We start from the raw sequence: 18,627 nt of genomic DNA on the forward strand, positions 1-18,627 counted from the left end.
TACAACATGGCTGAACCTTGAAGACACCACGATGAGTGACATAAGCCAGACACAAAAGGACAAGAATTGTATGATCTCACTGATGTGAAATAATTAGAATACTCAAATTCATAGAATCAGAAACTAGAATACAGGTTACTGGAGATACTGGGGTTGGGGTGGGGGTAGGGAATGAGGAATTCTAATTAGTAGACAGCATCTGTTTGGGGTGATGGAAAATTTTTGGCAATGGATGGTGGTGATAGAAGCACAACATTATGAATGTAATTAACACCACTGAATTGCATATTTGAAAGCAGTTAAAATGGGGAACTGTGTAGTGTATCTATGTTACCAGAATAGAAACTTTAAAAAGCATAGAACTGTACAGCATAAAGAATGAATGTTAATGTAAACTATGAACTATAGTTAACACTATGATTATAATAATGTAGCTTCATCAATTGAAACAAAGGTAACACACTAATATTTCTACAAACCTACAACTTCTCCAATTTAAAAAAAGAGAGAAAATAAAATCAGCCACTTTCTTAGGCCTATTTCCTTCCATTCTTGAACCTAAGTTAGATGAATTTAAGCACATAGGCAAGACACTCCAGATTTCTGGATTCTTTTGGCATCTTGCTTTACTGCCCCCAGAATCAGTTACTCTAGAATGAAGAAGAACATACATATCTGTGTAAGGATCTGCTCATTCTAGGATCATGTTATTATTCGGGGAGGTAAGGGAGACATTCCTTTGCTCAGATCTACTGTCTCTCTTCTATCTATGTGAACACAAACTGTGTCTGGAAATCTAGAGTATCTCAAACTCTATGGGCCTCCTTATTTTACTTTTATTACATAAGCAGCTCCGAGGATCCAGACTCCATGTTTGAGAACTGCATGAGAGAAGATGTTGGGGTCAGCATGACCTTATCATCTTCTAGCAAGTCAACGTGACCATTTTCAGGACTAAGTGCCAATCCCATCCTTCCTTCTATCACATTTATTGTTAATGAAAAAAAAAATGTGCATTTAGAATCAAGATTGCCTTTCTAAGATGATGTGGGAAAAGGAATTATAAATTTATTTAAACGGCTCTTCCTCCCTGTTCTCCACTCCCATGTACCCAGTCCCAACTACATAAACACTAAAATACTATCTAGACTTACTTCATTGTGAGTCTTAGGAAGGTATGTTTCTACTGGCAACCAAGCCCTTAAACATCAGTGCACACCAACTAAGAAAGAATCAGGATTGACTAAAAAACAAAGATAGGATTTTTTCTAGATGATTTATTCCATTGTAATTTCTTCAAAGAGCTCCCTCCCCTTGCATACGCACACACACACACACACACACACACACACACACACACACACACACATGCACGCCCTTTTCCCTTAAATAAATAATGAGCTTTGAAAGTCTTTTAACCTGTTTTTCTTTTAGACATATTTCTACAGGAAAATAGAGACAGTGTATTCTGGAAGTTTATATATGGTGCAAAAAAGGAGCCACTCTGGTGCAGCTTCAACCCTCACTGAGGCAGGCTTCTTTTTGGTGAGTATGACAAAGGGCAGGCTGTGCTGCAAAAATGCCAGCGATCTCTGTGTTCAAAAACCTTCTATCACTCTTCTTGATTTGACATGAAATATTAAACACCAGTTACCAGCAAGAAGTTATTGAACACAGATGTCCACTATCACTTTCAAATTGCTAAAGTCATTTAGGTTTATATATTTTCTTTGCTTAAGCATTCCCATGCAACGCAAATGTTCTGTGACAGTAATGATTTCACAATATTCCCTTTTCAATTAGGAAAGTACATTGTATATGTGTTTTCATTTTAAAAATGCCTATTTTTTTTTTTTTTTCATTCAAAACCTCTGTGTCCCTCAGTTAAAACTGGACCTTGCTTTGAAAAATAAATAAAAAGAAAGAGCTCCACCTACTGATTCATTTTTAAAACATTTCCCCCCTCTTTTTGAATTGAAAATGCTTTTTGGCACAACAGGGACCCTGTGAGCAGGGAGAGCACACTTTTTTTTAAAGATATAGGAGTTGTCCCCATGGAAAGGAATAGGTTAGAATGGAGCTCTGTCTCAGTAACTAAAAAAGTCTGCTTGTTTTTTTATTTTTTTCTGTGCCCCTCAAAAGCCCTAATTAATAAGTCTGCTTCAAGGTTAGTGCTCTCTGGGGATATGGGTTAACTGTGACATTCCCTTCTGCTGGATTTAACAGAATCCTGACGGGTCACACATTTTGCTCCATTACAATAATCGTATTCATGTCACTAGTTGCCTCTTCCTTCTGAAATACTTGGTAGGTGTCTGAGAGGATTTACAAAGGCTATTTTTCCTACTGGTGAAGCTGGGGTTGTTTAGTGCCTACCATACTACTTTGCCACCACCCCCACCCCCACCCCCACCACCACTACTGCCTAGTGATTTCATAGGGCAAGAGAAGAAAAACATCCACCGGGAACCTGGGGGTAACTTGAGGCCAAGAGTAATCACTTGAAGAGGAATCGCCTGAGCCAGCCTGTTGGGGGTGAGCCTCAGGAGCAGCGGCTGGAATAGTGGCTCCCTGTGACGTCTGCAGCTCTCACTCCTCTACCTCTATTGCTGAGAAGTGTCCAGAACCATGTTTAATTCCTGCCTTGCAGCTTCTTTTGAGAAGAGAGTGTTTCCGTGAGTTTCTCATTGTGTGCTAACCCCAGCAGCACCCTCGTGATGCAGACAGATGTGACTTATTGATAAGGGGAATATTCTGGCCTCCTTGAAGGGGCACAATGTCTTGGATCTGTGTTACCCATTATTTCCAGCTTGGACCCTGCTCCCTGCATTGCAGAATTTCTCTTAAGATGAACAAATACCTGACTATATTCATCTCACACGTTTGAGCAATGGCTATAGAAAATATTACCAATGGGCAACAAGATGATATCTGGGAGCACACAATGGAGTAATTTAGATTAAAGTCTCCTGCCTTTGAATCTGTCTGCTCAGTCATGCATTTCTACAGACATGATTAACTAACTATAGGGCCCAGGTATTCAAAGTCCAAATAGAAAATGTCTATTCTGCCCCCCAAATGAATCACACATCACCTATCACTGCAGAGTTGCCAAACTCTATGGTTTTTTTGTCAAACATAAATTCAATAGCTGACCACAGCCAGGGACAGAAATTTCTTATAAATCAAATAACTACATACATTAGAGGGGGGAAGGGACCCACTGCCACACTTCAGTCAATCAAAAATATATGCAGTGAGTGTCTGCCGTGTTCAAGGTGCTGCGCCTGGTGCCGTGAGGTATTCAATGAAATATGACACAGTCCTGACCCTCACAGAAGGGGACACCCTTTCATATTGCTGCTGGGGATTATGTGCACTTACCTAGCACAGTAGCCGGCATATAGTCAGGGATAGGTAAAGGGCCACTATTATCAGTACTAGTATTATGCAATATTTAGGCAATATTTAAGAGAAAATTATAAGAGATGTCACATGATGTTACCAAATGGCTGACCCAGACACTGACTGTTCTAAGATCAGAAGAAAGGGAGATTCCTGGAACCTGGGTTAGATGTGATAGTTGCATGCAGACGACCCCAGCCTTCAGCGATAATCCTAATCGCGAATTACCACTTGGGAAGCTCATTAAATCCCAGGCACCAGGCTGAGCTCTTGACAATTTCATCTCTATTTACTTTCACAGTAGAATGATGGAGATATTATCAGCCCACTTTACAGAAGAGGAAATAGAAGCTCAGGGAGGTTAAATAATGTTCTCTGGGTCCCCAGACCTGGCATTGACTCTCATGTTTTCCCACTAAATCAAACTGTCTCCACCATAAAATTATAGACTATTAGAACACAAAGGAAATGCTTAGACCATCTTGTCCTAGTTGCTCATTTGATGGGTAAAGAAGCAGAGGTCCAGAGAAGAAAGTGATTTGCACAAATTCATACACCTAACTAGTGACAAAACTGAACATAGAAACCAAAGCTTCTGATTTCAAGTTGGTGTCATTTCCAAATTTTTCCAATTTTTTTCAGGTGAATCTTAAGTTGATAGGACTGTTTTAATACAGAGGTAAAAAAGACCATGTTAAGAAAATTCTGCATGCTCCAATTCAATTTTACATCAGCTGTCTTCTCTGCTGAGTAGGTACTTAATGATCTCCTGTTGGAGAGAAATCATTCTCCACCTCATATTCCACTGCACTCCACTCTGGACACAAAAACACACAGTAACTCACAATGCACATACCCTATTTTTATTTATAAAGTTAAATACATGCAAAGTTTTCAATAGCTCAGCACTTGGGTCTTCAATTTAAGCCTAGCCTCAAGCTGATAAATTGCTTCTCCAACTCCTCTTTTCAGTTGGTCCTATTTGGAGATAGTCTGTTTCCTGGGAACACTATAATTTAGGACAAAGATGACAAGTACCTACTAAGAGGAGATATTAATAATTGATCACAAAATGCTTTCTTCCTTGACCCACATGTGGACCCCAAATCAATCAGAATACCTTAGTGTCAAGTGAGATGAAAACTTTTTGCTCTCCCTGAGCTCAGGCTCTTTTCCTTTGTCTAACAGGATCATAGTGCTCTTTGTCCCTCTTTTGTTTTCAGTTATAATGCCTACAATTTCTAAAGTTGACCTAAGCATAAAATCAAAGAAACATGTGATATGAGCCTACAGTAGGCAGGCTCTTTTAATAAGAGGTCTATAACAAAAACCATTAGTTGACTTGCTTCATTTTATCTGTCAGATAATTAGCTCAATATTTTTTTTCTTTTTTGAGAGTTCATTTATTTATAACAAAGCAAACACCTGTGTAACCACTATAAATGCCTCCAAATAAAATATTGTCAGCTCCTTCTCCCAGGAGGCCCTTTATGGTCTTGAACAGTCACTCCCCCACCCTCAAAGTTACCATTCCTTTGAAAGGTAGGTAATCATTTCTTTGTGTTTCTTTACACCACTTCAGTCTGCATTGTTAAATACTGTAGTTAAGTTTTTCATGTTTTTATACCTTATTTAAGTTGACATCGTTACAATAATGATACCAGATAAGTAATTCAATCTTCAGCCATTCTCATTCAGGCCCTCTATTGACTTTTATTTCAACAACTTTCTTGTTCTTTATTGACTCATTTTTCATAGCAGTTGGTTCTCTTTTTACAGATTCAGTATCTTTTCACATTCTGAAAGATGATTTTAAAAGATTACTCTCTGCTAAGCATCATCTGTCTTTTAGAATTGTTTTATCCATTTGTTCATTTTGAAATTTCTCACTGACAGGTGGTGATCCTTGGTTTACTCTTATCAGTATAAAAGGAGGATTATATGGACTAGGCCACCTTGCTCATGTTGCTGCTCTTTGTAGTTGACTACATTTGCTTTGCCAAAAGGCCTCTCCACTGAGTGGGAACGGTGAGGCCTGTACATGTGTGGTGTGGGTTCTGCTAAGGTGGATGGGTTCTATTAAGGCTTCCTTTTAAATGGCAAGGAGATTGTAGGCCATCTCAGGTTCCTCACATGTGGTGAAGTTAGAAGAGCTTTACTTTTAAGTGAGAACACATTAGTATTTTCATTCCTAGGTAATGCTTCATTTTTTTAAATTTCCTGTTGGGTCTATCTGAAGTCCTTGAACCACTACCATAACTAGTACATTGCCCTTGCCATTGCTGTAGGCATTGGCTCAGCTTTGATTTAGCCCTTGCCCTCATGCTTCCCCAGGTAATCATTTCCTCTATGTTAAGGCAGTTGTCCAGACTCTTGTTAGGGTCTTGCTGTTCCACATAATTTAAGGAGGTGGTAAGTTGGGCAAATCTGTTTTATAAGAACTCTAATTTACCAGAACATCTATGGCAAATTGATTTCTGACAAGGTTACCAAGTCCACTCAATAGGAAAAGAATACTCTTTAACAAACAGTGCTGTGAAAACTGGATATCCACATGCAAAAGAATAAAAATGAGCCCCTACCTCACATACAAAAATCAACTCAAAACACATCAACAACCTAAACATGAGAGCTAAAACTATAAAATTCTGAGAAGCTGTGGTAGATTGAATCATGTACCCCCAAAAAAGCCAAGTTCTTAATCCACATTCCTGTGGTTGTACACCTATTGTAAATAGGATCCTTTGGAGATGTTATTATTAGTTGAGGTGTGGCCATACTGAATCAGGGTGGGTCTTAATCTATATTACTGGAGACCTTATAGAGAGAGGAAATTTGGATACAGTCAAGAAATAGAAACCCAAAACAGAAGAAGTCAAAAGATGTAGAAGACAGAAGACAGAGAAGGCCCCAGGCAGAGACCAAGATTATTGCCATATGACAGAGGCAGTTTCAAGTCAAGGAATCCCAAGAGTTGTGGCAAGCCATCACCAGAACACTACCAATGCTGTGAGAAAGCATAACCTTGCCAGCACATCATTTTGGGACTTCTGGCTTCTAACTGTAATCCATTAAATTCTTGTTGTGTAGACCAATCCATTGTGTGGTATTTGTCATAGCAACTCCTATTTGGATATAGGATCTTTGAGGATGTGATTAGTTAAACTGAGGTAGAATTGGACTAGGGTGTGCCCTAATTCAAGATGACTGATGCGCTTATTAAAAAGGGAGAGATACAGGGGAGAGGCCATGTGAAGATGGAGAAGGTGACGATGCATCTACAAACCAAGCAATACCAAGCATTGCCGGCAAACACCAGAAGATAGGATAGGCAAAGAAGGATACTCTCCTACAGGTTTCAGATGGAGCATGGGCATGCTGACATCTTTATTTCAGACTTCTAGCCTCTAGAACTCTTAGACGATAAATTTGTTTCTTAATCCACTTTGTGGTACTTTGTTACAGCAGCTCTAGGAAACTAAGATAAGGTCTAATGTACTTATGCTCATTTTAACTTAAAATTTCTTATCATTTAAAGAAGTATCTGAAAGCTATATCTGTAACTTTAACTATGTTTGTGTCAGCTCAAATGTACTGAAGCTAGAAATATGATTGGCCTTACAGGGGTCAGGTGTAGTTAATTCCAAAATCCCTTTCAGTAAGTCGCAGTTATGGGCTTGGAAGAAAATATCAGGACTTTAGAACTATCACTCTCATGTGAGGTACCCAATGAGTGAGGTGAATTCCTTGGTGAACAAACAGATATCTGGAATTCAAAGACTGGACCTACTCTTTTTAAAACAACTAGAGTAAAGAGGATTCAACTTGTGACACACATTCAAAAGAGATGTTTTATCTAGTAAGATTGCCAAAGTTTGAAGAGTCATGTTTTATTTTTTAAATTAACTTTCTGTTTTAGAAGAGTCTTAGATTTACAATTGCTCAGATAATACAGAGAGTCCCCACAAGCCCCATGCCTAGTTCCCCTATTATTCACATCTTGCATTAGTATGGTACATTTATTATAATTAATGAAGAAATATTAATAAATTATTTTTTTCCCAAGCCAAACTGTATCCAGCTTTATTAAAGAAATTTTTCATAAACAGTCATGGTATTTCAGGCAGGACATGGGCAGACAATCATTAACAGTATACAACAACTTTCAAATTCCCTTCTTCAGTGGACTACCAAAATCAGAAAGCCACTATAAAACCCAACGAAATCTTCATTTGATGTTCTTAACAAGGAAAGTTTAGGGTGAGGGTTGACATCTCACATTTAGCATGTTGTTTGACAACTTTTCACAAGCTGACCCTGACTTTCAGGAAATGAAATGAAAATGGCAGAATTATCAGTTTGAGGATCTAAAACCTAAGCAAGGACTCTCTGCTCTTTTGCGAGATGCCATCTCAGGGGCATCACAGGAAGGTCCAGAGTGCCTGACATTCCGGTAACCAATTCTTTTGGGTTAGGCCCCAACAAGTTTAAGAGAGTCAAGTCTATGCTGAAGGCTGAGAGGGAGAAGAGGACATAAAAACAAATTTTAATTTTTCCATACCACTAGGCATTTGTGCCAAGGTGGCTAATGTATGTGAATGTCAGGGAATCCCATCTCCTGGGAATAAAAAACAAGCCTCTCAAAACTGGAGGGGAAAGGTGTTTTCTCTCATATCATTCCAGCTCCAGAGACATTCCATTGGTGACATTTGCTCCTTCCCCAAAAACAATGAAATGTTCTGTGTGCTAACAACACAGCTTAAAAAAAAGTAAAACAGAATTCTGCATTTTTATGACACTTGATAAAAAACAGTATTTCAAACTGTACAGTCACCAGAAGTACATAGTTATCAAAAATGCACACACTTCACTTGGCATCTCCAGCACCTGCTCTGTTTGGGCATCTCCATTTTCTGCAGGGTTATTCCCATCCTTGCCAGCATCAGCTTTCCTTTTTTTCCTTTGGGTACCTTCTCTCCCTTCTTTGCAGGGACCTTTTTAGGCTTGGGTTCTGGCTTTGGAGGAGCAGGTTTAGCAGATAACTTTGCAAATCTTCTGTGGTTTGACTTTCATCTTGACTTTATCTCCTTTAGCATCCCCTTCAGCCTTTCTCTTTGTGGGCCGTAGGCACTGGACGCGGAGACTCAGCGGCAAGGGCTGTAGTCAGTCCAGGGTTGTTCTTGCCTCTTCTCACTGCTTGATAAACTATTATTAACTCAAGTTCATACTTTATTCAGATCTCCTTAAATTTTCCATAAAAGTTCCTTTTTCTGTTCCAGAATCCCACCCAAAGTATGTGATATTTAGTCACAATGTCTTGTCAGGCTCCTCTAGACTGTAACAGTTTGTCAGACTTTCCTTGGTTTTGATGACCTTGACAGTTTTGAAGAGTACTGGTCAGATATTTTGTTGGCTTTCCCACTATTGGGATTTGCATGATGTTCTTACCATGATTAGACTGGATTTATGGTATAGATTTGTGGGAGAAAGACCACAGAGGTAAAGTGCCACTTTCATCACATTATATCAAGTGTACATACCATTGAGACAATTTATCAATGTTGATGTTGGCCTTGATCCCTAGCTGAGAGAGTATTGTAAGGTTTCTTCACTCTAAAGTTACTCACACCCCCCTTTAGATACCGTATTCTTTGAAAAGAAATCACTATGTGCAGCCCATACTTAAGGAACAGGCAGTTGTCTCACCTTCTTGAGGGCAGAGTATCTACGTAAATTACTTGGGATTCTTCTGCATGCAGATTTTTCTTTTCTGTACTTTCAATCTTTTATTTATACAGTATGGATTCATAGATATTTATTTTACACTAAAATCACTGTGCCAGTTTGGATATCTTATGTCCCCCAGAAAAAGCCACGTCCTTTAATGCAATCTTGTAAGGACAGACATATTAGGGTAGATTAGGTTGGAACCTATTGATTGTTTCCATGGAGATGTGACTCAATCAGCTATGGGCAAGATTTTGATTGGATAATTTCCATGGAGGTGTTACCCCACCCATTCAAGGTGGGTCTTAATTGAATCACTGGAGTCCTACAAAAGTGTTCACAGACAGAAGGAGGTGCTGCAGCTGAGGGACACATTTTGAAGACAGCTGTTGAAAGCTGATACTGACATTTTGGAGAACACCATTTTGAAAGGCAAACTGGGAACAAGCAGATGCCTGCCATGTGCCTTTCTAGCTAACAGAGGTTTTTCAGATGCCAGTGGCCTTTCTCCAGTGAAGGTAACCTATTGTTGATGCCTTACCTCTGATACTTAATGGCTTAAGACTGTAACTTTGTAACCAAGTAAACCCCCTTTATAAAAGCCAGTCTGTTTCTGGTGTTTTGTAAATGGCAGTATTAGCAAACTGGAACAATCACTAAATACACTATTTTAGAGATTTTGTTGCTCAAGTTGTTACAACTTTTGTTATTGGAAGCTTTTCAGTTGGCAGTTGTGTACATTTGACATACCGTCATCATTGTAGGATTTTTTTTTTTTTTTGAGCACTTCCTTACTTTATGGCAGTATAATTCATCCAGTATCACCTTGTCTATTTCTTGACCCATTCCTAGAATCAGCTATTTCTCCAGGGAGCTCTGGTATTTTATTGGAGAATTGTGTTAGAAACCGAGATGTTGTTACTGGGTATGCTACTGGGATGTCCCTTCTTCTAGGTCCTGTCAGCTGATAGAGCAAGGACTTATATATGTGTATATGAACCCATGTAAATATCCATATCCATAAATATTTTTCTATGTAATTATCTACATATATATGTGTATATATATATGTGTGTGTGTTTGTGTATATATATATATAACTAAATATGAGTTTGTACTAATGTCTCCAACACTAATCCATTAGCACATGGATTGTTCTAGCCTCCTCTCCTTATCTGTAACCTTCCACTCCAAGAATGAGAAACCTGACTTCCACCTCCACCATCCATTTACATAATTGTTTATTTCCAGTATACATGTATAGCAGAATTGTCAATCCATACTGCTGTAGGAAAGAACTTTATCAATTAGAATGCTTATGTGCAGTTTCTTTTGCCTGTAGTTTTACAGACTCCATTCATTTCCAAAGTTATTGAGGTCAGCACTTTTTCCTCCTACCCCCTTCAGTGTGGTTGTCTCATACATTTCTAATACAGTTTGATTGTTTAGTCACATTCCGCATTCCATCCTGGGATTTCCCTGCCCACCAAATGATTTCTTTTTTTTTTTAATTTCATACATTGTTTCACTTTTTGTGCTATAAGGTACAATTGGTTTTGTCAAATGTATAGGGTCACACAATTACAGTGTCATACATAACTGTTTTATGACCCTAAAAAAATCCCCTCTTTGCTTCACTTTCAATCCTCCCTCCCTTGAACCTCTGGCAACCACTGATCCTTTTACTCTCTATATAGTTTTGCCTTTTCTAGAATGCCATATAATTGGAATGCTAGAATATATAGTCTTTTCAAATTGGCTTCTTTCACTTAGCAATATGTATTTAAGATTCATCCATGTCTCAAGGCTTGATAGCTCATTTCTTTTTATTGCTGAAAAATATTCCATTGTATGGATGTACCAGTTTATCTATTTGCCAATTGCTTCCAGTTTGAGGTGATTATGAATAAAGATGCATTCATGTGTAGGCTTTTGTGTGGTCATAATTTTTCAAATCAGTTGGTCAGGGCATATAATTCTTTATATTCATTGTTGGATCAAATTTGCTAATATTTTGTTGAGGATTTTGGCATCTATGTCCATGAGAGATAATATTCTGTAGTTTTCCTTTCTTATAATGTCTTAATCTTGTTTTAGTATTAAGGTAATGCTGACTTCAGAGAATGACCTGAGACATGTCTCTCTGCTTTTATTTTCTGGAAGAGATTAGGGAGAATTTGTGTAATTTCTTCAATGTTTGGTAGACTTTACCAGTGAAACAGTCTGGCCTGGTACTTTGCTTTTGGAAGGTTACTAATTATTGCTTCAGTTGCTTTAATAGGTATAGGCCTAGTCAGACTATCTATTTATCCTTCTATGAATTTTGGCAATTTGTGCCATTCAAATGTTCATAATTTCCCAGAAGCAATCAGTTTTATCTATATTCAGTGTCACCTACCCCACTAACTTGGAATGCAAATAAGGACTCATTTCTTCTATTTTTCCAGGTAACTTCTTCAACTTCCACCTTTCCTTCATCAGCTTACCTCTTAGAGGCAAAAACCTATCTTTCCTTCATGAAATTTTCTCAGCCCTGTTTTTAAGACCAACTTCTTCTTTTTTCTCCTCTTTAATCTCTTCTTTTCAACAAAGCACAATGCTTTTCTATAAAACTCAGTGTCTATGTAGTAGACATTTCAAGACCACATCCATCTTGTTCACTCAATTTTGTAATTAATTGATTTCTACTTTAAAAATTCCGCGAGAAAGTGGGAGGATTACAAGGACTCTCAGACCATATAGCCTTAGTTTCATCCATTAACTTACAGTTACTACTAAAAAGTATCTATTTAAATCACGGCAAAGGTGCACTTCTGATGCAAAAATGAAAATTCAAAAATCATCATTAGCCCCCAAATCCACTGAACTGGAACAAAACAGTCTCCTCAACAAATAGGATTGGGAGAACTGGATATCCATATCCAAAAGAATGAAAGAAACCCCTACCTCACACCTTGTACAAAAATTAACTCAAAGTGGATCAAAGTCCTCAATATAAGAGACAGTACCATAAAACTAGAAGATAATGTAGGGAAACATCTTTAAGACCCGGTATTAGGAAGTCGCTTCTTAGACCTTATACCCAAAGCTCAAGCAACAAAAGAAAAATAGATAAATGGGAACTCCTAAAAATCAAAAGCTTCTGTACCTCAAAAGAATTTGTCAAAAAGATGAGGAGGCAGCCAACAAAATGGGAGAAAATATTTGGAAACCATGTATCTGATAAGAAATGATATCTTGCACATAAAAAGAAATCCTATAACTCAACGACAATAGTACAAACAGTCCAATTATAAAATGGGCAAAAAATATGAAAAGACATTTTTCTGAAGAGGAAATACAAATGGCTAAAAAACACATGAAGAAATGTTCATTTTCACTAGTTATTAGGGAGACATCATCTCACACCAATAAGAATGTCTTACCATTAAACAAACAGGAAACTACAAATGCTGGAGAGGATGTGGAGAAATTAGAACACTTATTCATTGCTGGTGGGACTATAAAGGGTACAGTCAACTGTGGAAGACAGTTTGGCAGTTCCTCAGAAAACTAGATTTTGAGTTACCCTAAGATCCAGAATTTCACTTCTCAGTATATACCCAGAAAATCTGAAAACAGTGACACAAACAGATATTTGCATACCAGTGTTCATAGTGGCATTGTTCCCTATGAGATGGAAACAATCCAAACATCCTTCAGCAGATGAGTGGATAAACAAAATGTGGTATATACACACAAAGGAATACTATACAGCAGTAAGAAGGAACGAGGTCATGAAACAAGAAAACATGGATGAAACTTGAAGACATAATGCTGAATGAAATAAGCCATACACAAACAGAGAGATATTGTATGTTACCACTATTGTGAACTCCATGAAAAATGTAAAATAAGTGTCTTATAATGTAGAATATAGGGGACCTAGAGACAGAGAGAAGTTAGTGAAGGGGGAATGAAAATCTAATACGTACAAATATGATAATGAGGGTGAACTTAATGGTATGGGAATGGTCAGGTGTGACTATGATTTGTTATTGGGATTATAAGTGTCAGTGATGTATTGAAGGAGAACATGTTTGTAAATGGTTGTTTAAAGGCATGTAGCCCACAGAGTAGCACCTCAAACCCAAAGTGTTAGCATGGTATACTTATAAGGTATGACACTGGTGCAGACTGTTAACAACAGAGTGGTATGGGAAAATTGCCTGTTTCAGTTTGCTAATGCTGCTCTTTTGCAAAACACCAGAAATGGATTGGCTTTTATAAAGGGGGTTTATTTGGTTACAAAGTTACAAAGTTACAGTCTTAAGGCACTCCACTGGAGTATGGCCAATGGTATCTAGAAAACCTCTGTTAGCTGGGAAGGCACGTGGCTGGCATCTGCTCCAAAGTTCTGGTTTCAAAATGGCTTCCTCTCATTATGTTCCTCTCTAGGCTGCAGCAGCATCTGGGCCTGTGTGGCTCTTTTTAAAGTACTCCAGTGATCCAATAATTATGCACACTGAATGGGTGGAGCCACTCTTCCATGGAAACATTCAGTCAAGAGGTCACCCCCTAATCAAAGTTGTCACTCACAGTTGGGTGGGTCACATCTCCAGGGAAACACTCCCATCTGCCCCCAAAAGATTGCATCAAAGATAATAATGTTTTGGGGGATATAATACATCCAACTGGCATACTGTCCATTACACATTAAAGACTATATTTAATAGGAATATCTTACCAACACTACAGTAATACTAGAGATGAATAATCAGCAGCTGATAAGAGCTATGGGATGTATCATGTTATGATAATTGTTTACAGTTGAGAGTGACGATGATTGTACAACTAAGTGAAGATAATGTAAGAAACTGACCATTTATCTTGGGATAGAATATATATATTATATGAAATTAGGAACACATTACTTAATAAACCAAGCCCTCAACTTGAGGCTTGCTCTTGTGAAATTTAGGGCTGTAAATGGGAAGCTGAGCTCTCCTATAATTATGCCTAAGAGCACCTCTAGGGAACCTCTTTTGTTGCTCAGTTGTGGCCTTTCTCTCTCTAAGCCTGACTTGGCAAATAAATTCATTAACCTGCCCCCCCCCCCACACATACAAGGGACATGAATCCCAGGGTAATGAATCTCCTTGGCAACATGGGATATGACTCCCAGGAATGAGCCTGGCTCTGGCAGTGAGGGATTGAAAATACCTACTTGACCAAAAGGAGGAAAACAGAAAGGTAACAAGTTGAGGTCACAGTGGCTGAGAGATCCCAAATAGAGTCAAGAGGCTACCCTGGAGGTTTCTCTTATGCAAGCTCTAGTTAGACATCCCAAATGGCCATAGTATGCCATGTCCTTACCAAAAGTAGTCCCCAAATACCTAGGTCCCTACCTGAGGTTCTATAAAAGATTCACTCACTACGTTTTATCTCTCAGAAACTTAAATCCACCAGAGCATTCCTATGCTAGACAAGACCTAAAACCCAGAAGCAACAACCTCTTTAAGAACAGCAACCAGATGCAGCCCCCTTCCCTATACTGTTGATACCCCCCTTTTAATATGAACAATTTAGGGTGCTCACTGTCCAAACACCCCTGAAGATGGAGAAAGATTAAGTGAGAGGAAGGGGTAGCAACAAACAAGGTAAGATTCAACAAAGTTCTATGAATACTGAAACTTTATATAAGCATATATATACTTTTTTAGATGCTGAGGTGTTGGAATAGCTGCAAGGAGATAAATGACATGCTGGAACTGTAACTTATGACATCCTTTGGAGTTTGCTCTATAGCTGCTCATTGAATTGTGCCTCGAAGGTCTTCACCTTTCTGTATATACTTTATATTTCATATTAACAAAAGAACTGAAACTGTGGAACTGTAATCCATAACAATTTTTGAAATTACCTATATAATTTCTTGTTGAGCTGTGCATCAAGAGATAACACCTTTCTGTATGTATGTTATATTTTACAATGATGGATATAGCTGAAGTTGTGGAACTGTGACCCATGACATTCTTTGACATTTGTTCTGTAAATACGTGTTAAATCGTATTTTGAAAGTTATCACTGTTATATATATATTTATATATATATATATATATATATATATATATATATGTTAAAGTTCACAATTAAAAATGCATTTAAAATTAAAAAAATAAAAAAGATAGCTGATTAAAAATAATTATCATTAGGCAACCATGGTCATCTAACATGTTTCATGGCCCTGAGTTGTCAATGGAACAGACTGGATTGTAATGATTGTAATTCCTTGCAATTACTATTTTAATACTATGAAATTAGGGAGACTTAACTTTACATAGATAACTTAAAATTTTTGATGTACACTTTCTCTTGAAAAAGCAAAATAAAACAAAACAATGTTAACATTTTATCTACAACAAAACAAAGGTCCTGGTCCAGAGAAACAGAAATAACAAATTTTTAAAAATTTTATAAAGCCTTCTTTGATCATACAGTCTTAATTTCTCTCTACTAGAGCACACATTCACAATGGGAACAATATTATCCCCAAAGGAGTGAAAACTGGTTCTTGAGGGTGGGTGAAAAAAATCTTAGATTTTACAGTGACTTGTGGCACTCCAGAGGTCCAGTGTATATAAACAGATATCTGGGGTATTATCATTTCATTGGGAGGAAGGTTAAACAAACAAGTACGGGGGAAATGTCCAAAAGGGCTTCTTAGCAGGGCAATATAGGAAAAAAAAATAAGGTTGAGAAAAACTGTAGTCAAGAAACATCTTAGATGCACTCTTTCACTCATTCATTCACACGGTTATTCCCCAAACCTTTCTTTAATGAAGCCAAAGTTGTGTGGATGACAGGAAGGTCAAAAGAAAACTGAAAACAAATTTTCCACTCACAATTTAGCCTAAGACAAAGTTTGCCCTTCATCTTCACCTTTCTCATCAGCCCATTCTCTTTGCTACTACTTTTCTTCCATTCCTATGAAGGAAGCAATTTCAGTGACAGCTCTTTGGAGGTCTCTGAATATTCTGAGTGTTTTGGGTCACAGAATGCTAAAGCTGGTAAGAAAATTTAAGGTCATTTAATCTAAGAGCTACATTTTACCTGTGGGGAAACTGAGTTTCAAACAGGTTCAAGCACACTGTGTTTTAGGAGGAAAAGCTGTACTGGAACTTGGGAACCCAGACTACAAGTTTGGTTTGCTTTTCAACATGCTGGTTTTACAGACAATCTGGATTTAATTTAATTTTATCCTTTTCAACAAAGGCAATTTATTAGTTGTATAACAAGTATTTATTTGATTATATGCTTTCCATATAAATACATTTGAAAATGAGAAAATAAATCTGTGTCAAACTTTTCATACAGACTTTGAAGTGATCAGAAAATAGAATGAATATAATTCTGATACACTGCCTTCTGTTCTTGTCAGTATGCCTGAGCATTGTGTCCACCATCAAATCATTTTTAGCAATGCTAAGAATGGAGACTGAGTATATTCCATGAAGTTCTCATCTCCAGAATGCATTTACCCTGGATCTCTAGTCACTCATTTCCAGATTTAATGAGGAATTTTCTTTCCTTACTCCCAGTAGAAATAGCCTAATTGGCAAATTCTTTTCCTAATCTCCTCAAGGAGGCAAAACGACTACTCTCAATTACAAAGAAAATTTACTCTGAAAATCCAAAATATTTTAACCTCTTCTGTTTTCACACGGAGGGCTTCCAACCCTTGCCTGTGACCGACACTGCCTTTGATTCAGGTTCATCCTTCTCCTGACACAGAATAAAGTTGGACTGAGAGGGAGAAAGCATCCCTCAAGACAGTAGACTGTGCCACTAACCACGGGTGTGCCTCAAGTCAGGCTATTCTAGATTTTGCCTTCCAAATCATGGAGTTGCACTCTCCATCTCCCTTCTCAGGAACAAACAAACAAACTAACTAACTAATAAAATGATATCGTAGAAAAGTGCATGCTTCAAGGAATGTATTCAATGCATCAATTCCATTCATTCAGCAAATACTTACAGAGGGCCAGCATGTGCAAGGAACTAGGTTTACTCCTGAGGAAACAGCTTTGGAAAAGCATAGATAATGTCCCTGATTTGACATAGTTTAAAACTTAGTGGAGAAAATAGGTATTGGGTAAGAATTGAAAGTGTGATGAGTCATATGAAGAAATTTAGGTTGCTGTGAGGATGTAAAATGTGATCAGGTGGTGGGGTGGTTAATTTAGTCCCAAGAAACAGATTTCTCTGAGGAAATTATGTTTAAGCTAAAATATGCAGGATGGATAGGAGTTAGGTAAGCAGTGGGGAGTTAAGTTGGAGATGTTTATCATATTAAATGATATGGTCCTGATCTGAGTGAGAGTTGAGTTTCCCTTGGCTTTACAGGACAGAAAGAAACTTTAGAAAAGGTCTCGAAAAGGCCAACAATCTCCTTTCTCTGGAAATTTATTATAAATAGTGAGGGACAACTCACACTGGTATCCTCTCTTCAAAAAACCTCATGGAAACAGTAGTGATACAATACTTCTATAATAGTTATGGTGGCTTGCAAAAGACAACCTCTCAATGCAAATTATAAAATTTGGTGGTTGTCAGGAAGTTTGCAACAAAGGGAAAAAAAATATTTGAGGCAGCAGTTTCCCCAAATGTGGTGACAGCCTGGTCATAAAAGAACATCTTACTTCATTGTTATGAATGTCTGAATCATTCCAGCAGCTCACTGTGAATATTTTGTACAATTTACAAGAAAACATCTGCTGCAACCAGACGAATGATTAGCTGCAAAGTATACAGCAATTTTGTTTTTTAGGATTGCTCTCCATAGTACCCTCCCCCCCACCCCATTTCACCCTTCACTACATTCAGGTACATGCATAATGACTTAGGGGGCATTTCCAAAACTTTCTGGGTCAGCAGAAGCAAATTCCTGAAAAGCTTATAATATAATGTTTAGCTTCCTTCAGAACTTGAACATTTTATTGTGATTATGCCTTCTCATTTTCAAAGAGTTCCACCACTCCATCCCAACCCCCAGATTCATCCCGGGAGGTCATATCTTCAAGGTTAATGTTTAAGTGTTAATCAAGCCTAGCCTTCTCTTAAGAGATAAGTAAGTAAACAGGCAAGCCATGATAACAAGGTTTCCAAGACTGGACATAAAGGAATGTTAATGCATCTTTCAAAATGGAAACAATACCTTTATAATCTTAGACTTGAAGTAACTATGGTTACAAAAGCTTTGTGCTGCTTCACCTTCACTCAGTTCCTTTCACTGGGGATCCTCCTCTGTCATCAGGGAGAGTCTCCTTGTGCTAATGGCCCCTGAGTTTGTCATCCTGGAAATACAAAGATTAAACACCTTATGAATAGAGCGTGTACATTTCTTTATCTGCTTAAGAAATGTCCTTTCAGGAAGGAAAACTTAGTCAACAAAGAAGAGAGAAATGTTCTCAGTTTAAGCCAGCTTTCTAAATAAAAAACACTGGCTTTCTATTG

This window comes from Choloepus didactylus, chromosome 1 (assembly GCF_015220235.1).
Source record: "Choloepus didactylus isolate mChoDid1 chromosome 1, mChoDid1.pri, whole genome shotgun sequence".
Taxonomy (NCBI): Eukaryota; Metazoa; Chordata; class Mammalia; order Pilosa; family Megalonychidae; genus Choloepus; species Choloepus didactylus.